The 13,108-nt window shown below is 43.1% G+C and overlaps 1 protein-coding gene across 3 annotated transcripts in view; it reads left to right on the top strand.

Moving 5' to 3' along the window:
- Positions 1–13,108, top strand: part of FARP2 (FERM, ARH/RhoGEF and pleckstrin domain protein 2) — a 123,065-nt gene continuing 109,957 nt past the window's right edge. For 2 of the 3 annotated variants that reach the window (XM_076006128.1, XM_012755609.2), the window contains exon 1: positions 1–93. The gene's annotated coding sequence lies outside the window, so the exon portion shown is untranslated. Of the gene's footprint in view, positions 94–169; positions 343–13,108 lie in introns of those variants that run through there. The other variant, XM_076006129.1, reaches the window with a different exon arrangement.

The raw sequence follows: 13,108 nt of genomic DNA on the forward strand, positions 1-13,108 counted from the left end.
GCGGCGCCGGGAGCGCCAGGGGCAGTCGGGAGCGGGCGGCGCCGGCGTGAGGCGGACGCGGCTGCTGGCTGCGGAGCAGGCCGGGCGAGGCCGGTGAGGACGCGGCGGGCGGCGGCCGGGGTGCGCGGAGCTGGGCTGGGCCTCGCCGGGTGGGCGGTGAAACCAGAGGCCTGAGGCCAGGGCTGGGCGGGCGCGGAGGCCGCGGTCCACCGAGAAAGTCCGCGTCCGGCCTCTGAAGGCCTTCGTGAGGCGGCGGCCGCTCCTGGACTGGTCCGCGTTAGAGGAGCGCCCGTCTGTGGGGAGCTGGCCCCGTGGAGGCCGGCGGGGCGGAGAGTGTCCTGCGTGGGTGCCTGGGGCGGGCCGGGGAGTGTCCCACGTGGGCACGCGGGGCGGGCCGGAGAGTGTCCTGCGTGGGTACCCCGGGTGGGCCGTGGAGGCCGGCGGGGCGGGCCGGAGAGTGTCCCGCGTGGGTACCCCGGGTGGGCCGTGGAGGCCGGCGGGGCGGGCCGGAGAGTGTCCCGCGTGGGTACCCCAGGTGGGCCGTGGAGGCCGGCGGGGCGGGCCGGAGAGTGTCCCGCGTGGGCACCCGTGGCGGGCCGGGGAGTGTCCCGCGTGGGCACCCGGGGAGTCGGGGAGTGTCCCGCGTGGGCACCCAGGGCGGGCCGGAGAGTGTCCCGCGTGGGCGCCCGGGGCGGGCCGGAGAGTGTCCCGCGTGGGCGCCCGGGGTGGGCCGTGGAGGCCGCGTGGCGTGGGCATGGGGGTGCCCAGTGGAGGCCCACCAGGAGCCACAAGTGGAAGCTCAGAGATCATGTTTGAGCCTTTCCTTAAGTTGTATCTTACAGGTGTGAATCAGGTGTTTAATGTTAATATTTTTACTCTGCTGAGTCTAGAAATAATCCTAAACCAGTGGGAAGCCTAATAAGGGAAAACCATAAAAATTCGGAACCACAATATGGCCCAGTGCATTACAGAACTTATAAGCACCTTTTCCATTTTTACTAGTGGCAGGAACTTCTGATGACCTTTCATGTGCCACTAATGGCTGTGAAAAACAAAACAAGGCATCATTGACGGAAATAATGTCAATACACAGTGTTAAGAAAGGATAGAAAGATTTAAAACCCAGGGCTAAATCTTTAAAGGGTGGATTTTCTCTCTAGGTTTGTTTTTTTTTCCATGAGGTATTTTTGGCTGGACCACTGTGGAAATGTTTGATACCATCAGGTGGCCTTGGGTGAGAGTGTTGGTCTTGTGTAGACTGCATTATAACAGGAGACACAGATTTTCCCAGCACCAAAGACGTGGGAGAGGACTTTTCAGATAAGGAGGAGACATGGAGAAACCTTTGCTAGTAGGCCAAATATAATTTAAATTTTTTGTATCTGCTGTTTTTTGAAAAGCTTTTGTGAGTTCCTGGACACCAAAAGACATTTGGGAAGCACTTCTTCATGCATGTTATTTATTCACTTCTCCCAAAATCTTCAGAGATATCACCAGGTTGCACAGACCCATTTTAAAGTAGAGGAAAAGGAGGTTCAGGGAAGTGGAATGGCTGGTTTAGTATTACACCTTGGGGTATTTGCAAAGCCCATGCTTCTGTGCCAGTTGCCGTGTTGGGTATTTTCATTATGTGGTTCACTATTAGCAAATTAGATGCTGACAATGCAGTTTCCTGAGCTGCAGAAGTTTGCTGGCTCATTTATATACAGGACTGTCAGTTGTTAGTCGACTTCTAGGTTCCTTCTGTACTGATTTCTTTCCCAAAGAGGAAGTTGATATAAGGTATGTTATTTATCTCTGCCTCAGTTCCCATATCTATAAAACAGATTTAAAATTTACCTACCTCATAGGGTTGCTATGAAAACTAAAAGTCAATTAAAAAGCTGTAAGATGCCTGGCACACAGTAAGTGCTTAGTAAATGTTAGCAATTATTATTATTACCTGGTAGAAGAAGAATTTGAGAGGACAGTAGAACTAGTCAACCCTGGATATTTACAAAAATAAATAAAGAATTAGGCAATAATTAACACATTAACTGCCATACTTTAGGGAAAAAAAATTGTCTTTGGGACCACAGTGTTTTATTATGAAAATAGAATAAAAACTTCAAAAACAAAATGATCCTGTCTAATTTAATGAAAAATTTGTTATTTTTTATTGTTTTCTGTGCGGAAGTTATATGCAACTTGAAAAATAGTTCTCTCTTCCAAGGTGAAGAGATGTGTGAGATACATGTGCTTCACGAGGCCCCAGGCTCATGGCAGTTATGTGTTAAGCAAGGTTATCCTGCTTTGGAAGGGTATGAATTGGATTGCCAAGGCAAAAGATCAGCACACAAGCATTTCTGTATGAGTCCATTTGAATCCTTGGCCTGAGGAATTCTGTTCCCTCATTTCTTTACAAACACTCCTGCTTTCAGTCATATCAGTTCCTCTTCTGTATTCAGACTGCATCAGATTTTTCTCACTGCTGCTAACCTTTTTCAGTTCTGTACTTGTTTTTCCTTCACCCACTTTGATAGCGGCTTGCCAGCTCACTGTCTTACTCAGCGCGTCATGAGCTTCATACAGGCAGCGTAGTGCCTGGTAAAACCCCATTTTGATGTTAGGTGCTGAGCCGAAGTGACTCCAGTCATGTTCTCTGAGATGAGGACGTGGAGGGTTGTTTGCAGTGTATTTGTCTATGCTAGGATCTCACCTTGCCAGCTGGGACTTGAAATTTGAGGGTCCCACAAAACAGTGTGGTAAGCCTGGTGTTTGGTGGTTTTGTGGGGAGTGTTTATGTTGCTGGTGATTCTGTAAATTGGCCTAATCTTTTTGGAGAACAACTAACAGTATAGTGATAAAGATTTTGATTTTGGAATCCCACTTTTGAAAATAAATAATCTGTTCAGCAAACCTTGCTATGCCAGCATGGTAGAGCACTGCAGCCAGAAAACATGCAGCAGCAGGCCCTTTGTCATCCTCCCCTCCAAGCACAATTTGAACCATTTTGATCCATGGTAATATGCTTTAAAATATGCCTTACCAAAAAGGCAAAATGGTGTGTACACAGCAATTAGAGTGTCGCAGAAATATGTGAGGATGTGGACAGGACCAGGAGGGAAGTTACAGTGATGTAAGTGGTTTTATTTTAGAGTCATGGTATTGTTTTCCCCTAAACTGGTGTTTTAGTTTATAGCCATTTTGAAATTCAAAAGCTACAGATAATGTGGTAGGATATAATGATGCAGTGATGCATCTTGCTTTGTCCCATCTCTACCTTCCCCGGCCCATCCTCCTGATTGCATCTGAAAATAAAAATTTGGCCATGTCACATCCCAGCTACAAAACCTGCTTAGGTATGGGATCCCATCCATTTGGCCCCTGGGAGCCCTCACAGCCCTGCTTGAGGCCGCCTCCCCTGATGTCTTGGTCCAGCCACACTCAACCTCTCATCCTTTCCCAGCTGCTCCTGCAGTTTCTATACAGTTCCCCTTCCCCGTGCACACACTATACCTGTTCCACCTAGTCTCCTGCTCTCCCGCAAGGCCGAGCTCCAACGTTATGCCTGGGAAGCTACGCTGGATCAGGCTAGCACCCTTCCGTGGTGCTGCCTCTTCCTTTCCGTTCTCTCTCTCTGACTACAGTGGGTAGCTGGTACTAGCAGCTTATTCACTTGTCTCCTTTTCTGGATTAAACTTCTCTATCTCGGTGTGCCTTGTGTACACATGGAATCAGGGTGGGGTTAAAGCCACGAGTGGAGGTGAATGACTGCCAGCAAGTCACTCACCTTTCCAAGCCTGAGTTCCCTGATCTGTAAAGTGGGGTGCCAGCTGCACAAGGTTGTTGTGAGGATTGAGAATGTGTAAGCGAAGGGTTTGGCATGAGCCTTCTAGCATGGTGGTCACCTGGGGCATGGTAGCTGTTGTAATGTGTGCGGGGGTGTTCTTGAGGCCTTGACTCAGGTGTTGTCTTGTCTTCCTCTCTCCACCTGACAAATGCCTCTCTGCTATCCTCACTTTCTCCAAGGCACTTACCACCATTTAACATACTGTACTGCCCAGCGCTGTGGGAATCCAAGGTGGGAGGATTGAGGTCAGGAGTTTGAGAGCAGCCTGAGCAAGAGCAAGACCCAGACTCTACTAAAAATACTAATAGAAAAAATTAGCAGGGCAACTAAAAATAGAAAAAAAAAATTAGCCAGATGTAGTGGTACATGCCTATAGTTCCAGCTAATCAGGAGGCTGAGGCAAGAGGATCGCTTGAGCCCAGGAATTGAGGTTGCTGTGAGCGAGGCTGATGCTCTGGCACTCATTCTAGCCTGGGGAACAGAGCGAGACTCTGACTCAAAAAAAATTTTTTTTCTTTGCTTTTGCCCACTATATTGGGAGAGATTTTTCTTTCTTAAAAACTCCTGTATCCCTAAGCATTTAGACTTGCCTAATACAGAATAGAAACTCAATAAATGTTTTAGTGAATGAATCAGATTTCATCTGGGGCAGAGGCAGATGCCAGGTTTTATGGGGCCTGAAGCATATACAGTCTGGGGGGAAGGGAGAACTCTTAAGAATACAAAGTTACAAATAAAAATTAATTTAGAAAGTGAATATTTAGAATGAGAAAAAATAAGTTACAGATTTGAAAAAGCTGATCAATAATACAAACAACTAAATAGAGAAAAGTAGCATTGGTTAATATTTCTCTAGCTATGTACTTTTTAATTTTATTTTCATATGATAGTGAGAGGACAGAATTCAGTGATTTCTCTAGCATATATTGATAAAATGTGATTTCACACATTCTAATACTACTTTAGATTTTTGTCCCAAAAAAGCAGGCATTCTGGTAAATTTTACTTTACACAATTCCATTTACAAAAGGAAGAAAAAACGCATCTAAGGCACGTTTATAATTGTACTGCTACATTATTGACTTTTTCAGGCAGGTGAGGACTTATGTTTTGACTACTTAGAACTAAACGCTCCACTTTAAAACACGTCTGATGATACATTTCCTACTAATGAACATCTGGCTCCCTGTATTTCAAACCTTGTTTCTTTCTACTTCCCTTGCTAGGCCCCATCGGGCTTACTTATATTGGCCTTATTCACATTGCTGCAGGACTCCTGGTCCTGCACCTTTGTTTCATAAAACCCTGGTGACCCGGCACAGTGGGAACAGCAGTATTTTTAGATGCCATGCCTGCACTGAGATGGCTGGTAATCACTTGAGTGTACACAGAAGTAACTGCAAACAGCATGAATGTGTCCCATCAAACTCAATTTATCTCCAGCTCAGTGTGCCTTTAGCTGGATCCCAAAAATGCCAGCAGCCCCTCCTAAACTACCTAACTTGAAGGGGAAAAGGGACAGAGGCATAGTTGCCCTGGGAAAAGGCAGCAGTCTTAATTGATTGAAATTAGAAATCTTTTTGGTAAATTTTACAAAAGCATGTGATCATAGGCTGTGGTCTCCAACCTCTGGGCCGTGGACCGGGCTGCAGAGCTCTGGCCCTCCTGCCCCCCAGTCTGTGAAAAAATTATCTTCCATAAAACCAGCCCCTGGCATCAAAAAGGTAGGGTACTACTGACCATAGGGACACTTTGCTTAAGGCCTTTCCTGGTACCTTGGAAGGAGCTGGTAGAAGTGAGGGTTCCCAGAAACCTGAGCCAGACTAGCTCCATAGTCAATCTGCTTTTGTAGGGACAGTTTCCTGGCCCTGTGCTTGAAGCCAGGCAGCCCAACAGGGGCATGTCAGGGGAGGGTGCTCAGTGTGTCTTCCAGTGGCTAGTAGGAGTATGTTTGGAAGGAGAAAGTAATTTTAAAAATGTGTATAAATCATTAGGATTTATTAAATCTTTTGGCCCCTTTATGATTAAAATCCCTATTATTCTAGTAGTACAGTAGTTAATAAGATGTATGTTGGGAAATAAGTCCAATGTCTGAGCAAGAAATAGATCCCATAGAGTGTTTAAAAATATTTATCTTTGTTTTAAATGAACTATTTTAGAAAGAAGAGAAAATACAACTCTTAGGGAAGAGACAGCAGAGTTATTTTTGCTTTCTCTTGGAAGCTAAGCCATGACATACTGTACTTTTGCAGGATTCTGCAGAAAAACCATCTGACTTCAAATGTAATGCATACTCATTACTGTAGGCACTTTCAAATACAGAAAATTAGGAAGAAAATAAAAATCACCTCTCCTGTCTCTCCCGGCAATAACCACTGTAAACATTTTAAAACGCATGGATGTGGAGCTCTGGTTCCAGGAGTAGGAGGAAGCACATGACACCGTGCCTCTCCCACTAACTGTGGTGGTTAACACCTGGATAGGTGTGTGTAGGGAGCAACTGTTGGGTACTGGCAGCTAACCAGGAACAGGCAGATGGGGGATGAAGGCTGGAGTCTGAAGCACCGATGTGCTAGCAGTAAGTTTCCTGTGTTTCCTCCAGTACGCCCTATCCTGCACTTCAGGGGCGGCAGTGGGTACCAGGTGTGAACAGGGAAAGCAGCAGAGAAACCTCCTAGTTTGGGCTCCAGGAGAGAGTAGGAGAAAGCAACCACATTTTCTCCTCTCTCTCCAGTCAATCCTATGTCAGTAGGAGTCTGTGGACACCTAAAACTGAGGGAGTGGGGGAAACTCCTGTTGCTTTTTTTTCCTCTTCTCTCCTGCAGCTTGGTCACAGGTAAGACACAGTCACAAAAATGCCTGGCAGAGCAGGGTAATTAAAGCTCCAGGTTTCTGGCTGGAGATTGAAAATGGGAGCCTGAGGCAACTAGAAGTTATACCAGAGAAATATAGAGAGGGAGGAGCTCATACGTTGAGCTCGTTGAAATATAGAGAGGGAGTGACCCCATACGTTGTTAATAAACTTACGGGCTCAGCACTGAGCTGGGTGTGCATGCATGGCTCTGACCCTGAACATCTTGCCAAATACTTCAAGAACTTGGTTAAGGAATAGACCATCATCTGGGAGCCAGGCTGGCGCTGGGTGCATAGAGCACATGCAGGACATGGCTGAGGAGCACTACGAAGGCACAGGAGTAGGGGTGACACTGAGACCACATTCCACAGAAGGCTGCTCGGGACTTAGGGTCTTACCCCAGCCAGGCCAGTGCCTGCTCAACACAAATATCAACATTCCCGGAAGGATTTAAACAAGACCCAGAGTCTCTTAACAGTACAGTATTAAAAATGTCTAGGATATAATGCAAAATTACTCAGGAAAATATCATCTTGTAAGAGAAAAGACAGGCTAAAGCCAAGATAGTGCAGATATTGGAATTATCTCACAGACATCTGTAATTATCTGTGCAGAATTGTGGCCTCCATGACCTTGATCTCCTAGTGTTTACCCTGGGCATATGGAGCATATGTGGCCAGCACACTTTGCAAATGTAATAAACTGTACTAATCAGCTAACCTTGAAATCCTGAGGTTGACCTAAATTATCCAGATGGGCCTCATGAGCCTTTAGAAAAAGAAGTCTTTCTCTAGGAGCAGGAGAGGAAGGCAGAGAGACTGGAAGCATGAGAGGTTTTTGACATACCATTACCAACTCCAAAAATGGAAGGGGCCATGAGCCAAGGAATGAAGATGCCTCTAGAAACCGAGAATGACTGACAGCCAGCAAGGAAGAGGGACCTCAGTCCTCTGTGATCTGGGAAGTGCATCTCCCCCGATCCCCCTGACAATCCAGGTGAGACCCTAAGCAGAGAACTTTGATGAGCTATAGTGCACCAGCCTTATAAACCACAGAGACTGTGAGATTACAAAAGGCTGTTATTTTCAGCTGCTAAATTTGTGGTAATCTGTTAAGGCTACAATAAAAAAAAAAATCTTTAAAACATCTATTAGTAATATATCCCAAGAAGTAAAACTACTCTTGAAATAAATGGATATATAGAAAGTCATGGCAAGAAAACAGAAGATATAGAAAAGAAGTAATAGAAAATAGATATATAAAGAAGTGAAAATTGTAGTGAAAAATACAATAAGTTAAATAAAATGGAGGTGCTACAGGAAGGTGCTAAAGGGTGAATTCATAATGCATGGATGTACAATTCTTTAAATCAAATTGTTTTTTAATCGTGAAGAATTTGCATTATAATCTATTGGACTGGGAGCCAAGATGCTGGATGCCCGTCTGCTTTGCACAGATGGGGTGTGTGGCCTTGAGCGAGCAGCTTCTTCCCCTGGACTGTAGTTTTCCATGGAAGACAGGACTGGGCCAGTGTTTCATAAAGTAGAAGTGGGAGCCTCTTTCTTCCTCTCCCAGCTGTGAACTATTCCAAGGATTCCTTGAATCCTTATGTACATCAAAATTTGTTGCTGGATTTTTTTTTAACTTATAGAAATTCCAAACATCCACAAAAGTAGAGAAAATAATATATGAAAGCCATGTATCCCACTTTAATAATCAACACATGAACAATCTTTTTTTTTTTTCCTATATCTCCCTCCACTGATCCCCAGCTCATTGGGTTATCTTAAAGTAAATCCTAGACATTATTCCATTTTATCCATAAATACTTTAGTATTTATCTCTAAGAGATAGGGACTTTTCCCCCTTCATATACTCATAATACCCTGAACACCAAGAAAATAACATTAACTTTTTAAATATCTGATATACCTAGTTAGTATTCAGATTTCCCTGATTGTCCTATAAATATTTGATTCAGCATTCAAATAAGGTCCACAAAGCATTTAGCAGGTAACATCTTTTAACAGTTTATATTTCCTCTTACACACCTTTTTTTTCCCATTTATTGAAGAGATGAGGTCATCCTATAGAATGTGCTATTCTCTGGATTTCCTTTTAGTCCTTTTATTCCTTAGGGTGTATGTTACTGGTGATGTAGAATGCAGTCACTGCGATTTAAAGTCACTGGGAGTAATGAAGTAATTCTCTGTGAAGTTTAGCTGCTGTCTTGATACAGATTTGGGACCATTTGTTTCATTTTGTCTGAGTTTTTAGGACTTCTTTAAAATACTGATTTAATTTTGCTTTCTAATTCTGTAAAAACATTTATGAAGTTCCCAAATAACTGTTTAGCAAAAAGTACAGTTTCCAGCATTGTCTTTTCCACCCCTTTCCCTTGCTCCCCTATAGGTAACTGTTTTCATTAGTTTTTGGTTTATTCTTCTGTCGCTGTTGTTTTTGTGAATATAAACAGATACATATATTTATATTCCTCTTCTTGTAACAACTTAGCATGCCACACACCTGGTTGTGTAACTTGCTTTTATTCACTGTCATACCAGAGCAGCATACAGAGATCTTCTTGCTTTTTCTGTGCAGATTTGATGTTATATTGGGTAGCTTCATACTATCCCCCCAAAAAAAGTATTGAGAATCTGTCAGTTACCAGATACATTTCAGCTCTTAAAACTTATTTTTCAGTTTATAGAATATTGTTTAACATAAAGCCAGAATACCTGGTTGTAGAGACTCTAAAATACATTCTGTTTTTTGTTTTTTTTTTTTTTTTTTGAGACAGAGTCTCACTCTGTTGCCCAGGCTAGAGTGAGTGCTGTGGCGTCAGCCTAGCTCACAGTAACCTCAAACTCCTGGGCTCAAGCATTCCTAGTGTCTCAGCCTCCTGAGTAGCTGGGACTACAGGCATGCGTCACCATGTCTGGCTAATTTTTTCTATATGTATTAGTTGGCCAATTAATTTCTTTCTGTTTTTAGTAGAGACGGGGTCTTGCTCTTGCTCAGGTTGGTTTCGAACTCCTGACCTCGAGCAATCTGCCCGCCTCAGCCTCCCAGAGTGCTAGGATTACAGGCGTGAGTCACCATGCCCGGCCTCTAAAATAAATTCTAAAGGAAATACATGTTTAGTTTTCAGGCAATTAAAAAAAAACAAAACTCTAGGGAGTAAAAGTAAAATTGAAAGGCTTGCAAATATTGGTTATATACAAAGAAATCTCAGTGTGTATATGATGGTGTCGAATTTGTCTGAAGTGATCTTCCTTTTCTTGCAGACATTTAGCCACTGTTGCATATGCGCAGGTAGGAAGGCTATGATAGCACGATTTTATGAGGTATATTTAATTTTTGGCTGCTGAATAATACAAATTAGCTGGAATCAAGAACACATCTCCTTTCAATTTATTTTCACATTCAGCTTCCTTATCACAGAATCTTGGATTCTTAGAGTTAAAAAATACCTGATTAACCCCTACTTTCCTCTTCTGTTTTCTAGGTGAAAAAACTGGGGCTGGGAGTGGTGAAGTGACAGTTTGTTAATGGTAGAGTTGGAATTGGAACCAGGTGTGCTGGCTCTGGATCTCTGCCATCCCCGGCTGCTGCTCCTTCCTTCCTCGTTCCCCATTAGTGCTTGCCTTTTTATTTGGCCTTTTGTAAATCACTGCTTGGTGGACACCTTTCTTTGTTGGTAAGCTGCCCCTCCAACACCAGAAGTTCTTCCTGGTGTTTGAGAGACAGTATTGCCTGCCTGTGGTCCCTCCCCAGTCATTCAGCTTTATGCAGGTAGTACAGCCGTCCCACGGCACCTGCTGGAGAAGTGCGTGCAGGTGAGTTCTGCAGCACACCTCTCCCCAAGCTTACGGTGCCAAATGTGATTTTTGTGATGCTCGTCATTGCCTTGCAACAGTGAAGTGGTGTTCTAGGCAGGAGTGTGTGTTTATGCAGCCACATTCTGGGCAGCCACCCCAGCCTGCTGCCTACCCAGCCAGTTGTTTCTCATCAGCTCTTTGAGGCTTCAGCTTTCTCACATTGACTAAATTGCTTAGTTGCTTATTCTTAAAAAAAATCAGTCCTGGAAAGGAGATAGAAAAGGACCCATCTCTTGCTAGTGAAGAGGTAATGCAGCCCAGGGTCCCAGCAGTGAAAGCACATCTCTGACACTTCAGAGGATTTTAGGCCTGTTAGACAAGTGTAATGAAAGTGAGAAGTGTCGTATTCTGCTTTCTTTAGTTGGTCAATACAGGAGGACTTTTTTTTATTTGATTGATTCTCCTAAAAAAGACAACCAAAGATATCTTAGGGAAGGTAATTTTTTTATTGCATAATAGAAATTAGAAATTTTGGCAAATTCCCTTTACCGTTGACAGTAGACGGTAGTAGGTGGACAGTGTGATAGAACATAGCTGTCCAATGAGCCATGTGCCAATTTTCCAGCAGAAGGGAAGAGTCATGGTGGCCACTTTCAGGCCCAAGTCTAATCTCTGTCACTTCTGAGTTATGTATTCTTTGGCAGGCCTTTTTTTTTTTTTAGTACATTTTATTTTTTAGGGCAGTTTTAGGTTCGCAGCAAAATTGAGCAGAAGATAGAGAAGTTTCCCGTATATCCACTGCCCCACATACGTACAGCATCCCATGTCATTATCAGCCAAAGCCTTGGCAGACTTTTGAACTGAATTTTCCGACTTTAAAATGGAAATATGTTACAGGGTTTTTTATTACTATTGACTGAGAATATATCCATGGGAGCTGAGTTGGCAGTAGACAGTACTAAATGTCAGCAGTGGAAATTGTATCCAGCCTCCAGAAATATTTTTACGAATGAAGACTGCAAAGCATTTCATTCACGTGGGAAGGAAATGGAAAAATAAACCTAAGTTCCCCACAGATCCTTGGGTCTTTACACGGCCACTTTCTGCTGGGTTTCTGTGCAGGAGTGGAGACGTGGGCAGGACTGACGTCAGCATCGCAGGATGCAGAGCACTTGGTGCGCTGAGCCCTGCTGGTAGCCCTGCTGTGTTTCTGGCCTAGCTTGGGTATTCTTGCCTCTTTATTATTTATTTATAAGCACACAAAGCAAAACAAAGGTAATTTTTGTTAGTCATAATTTATGTAAAACAGATTCAGTGCATAAATTTTTCCTTTCATTTTTTTCCCATTGTCAGGCTGGAAGAAGCAATCAGGTTGTAGCAGATGACGTTGAATGAGCAGCCTGCTGTTTCTACAGGAAGTGTCCAGTCAGGCTGCTGATTCCGAAGTAAACTGATAGGCTGAGACCAAGATTAACCGACATTCACAGCCTTGGGCTTACCTGTCAGTTTTCTATTAAGGTCTTTTTAAGCTTTTGTAAACTTAGTAATAAACTTAGTTTTAAAGTCTTAAACTTTTATTCTTAAACCTAGTCTTAAAGCTGAGTAATTGTTAAATGTGTGGTTTCTGCCACATTACTGTTGTATAACAGCAAACAGATTTTTTTTTTTTCAATATCAGCAACAAGGTACTACAGGGATTCCTCAAGTGAGTTTGTCTTTAGACCATCTTCAGGAACTCATGGCCCTGCGCCTCAGATTTAGCCATGTTCGTGCCCTTACTTTGGACTAGGTAGAAATTAGGATGTAAGTTGCTGCTCTGAAGGTGTGCAAACCTGCAAAGATCTCCTCTTAGCCACATATCTTAGAGTTTTGGTATTTCTTGAGCCAAGAAAAATGTTTTTCATTTGTCTAATATGTCTTTTGTTCTCAGGAGAGATGAAGCAATGTTAAATAAAAATATGCTGTTTTAAATATATGTTTATTATAAAGTAAACACAGATATAACCTGCACAAATAAAATGTATGGCTTCATGGATTATGAAATGGACACTGTCCAGGTCAAGAAATAGAACTGTGTTGACAACCCCAGGAGTCCCTTCCCGTTTCCCATCCCAGTGACAGCCTGTCTGTCCCACCAAGAAGGACCCTTATCCTGACTTTTTTAGTAATAACTTCCTTGCATTTTCTTTTTATAGTTTTACCACCTGAATGTGTACCTCTAGGCACTATATATTAACCCTGTTTATTTTTTTAGAGGTATGTGCTTACACATGACTTTCTTAAAATGATTAGAAGAGAAAGAACCTGAAGAAATTTTTCCATATAAAATTATCAAGGGAAAAAATGAGAATTACACGGTATAATAAATAAAAGACTTCTAAAAATATATTTTGGTTATATATATGTTTTCAGAATTGTAGCCTTACTTAAGGAAAAGAATCACATTGGCAACCAAGGTAAAACATCCTCTACCTTGTTTGAGAAGAAACCACTCTTGGCGGCTCAATATTTGGTAAATGTTGTGAACTAAGAACTCATAGATCATTTATTTGTATTCTCACCTGTGTTCACATTGGAGGTACCTTAAAAATGGAAGTCTTC

This window comes from Microcebus murinus, chromosome 8 (genome assembly GCF_040939455.1).
Source record: "Microcebus murinus isolate Inina chromosome 8, M.murinus_Inina_mat1.0, whole genome shotgun sequence".
In the NCBI taxonomy this organism is placed as follows: domain Eukaryota; kingdom Metazoa; phylum Chordata; class Mammalia; order Primates; family Cheirogaleidae; genus Microcebus; species Microcebus murinus.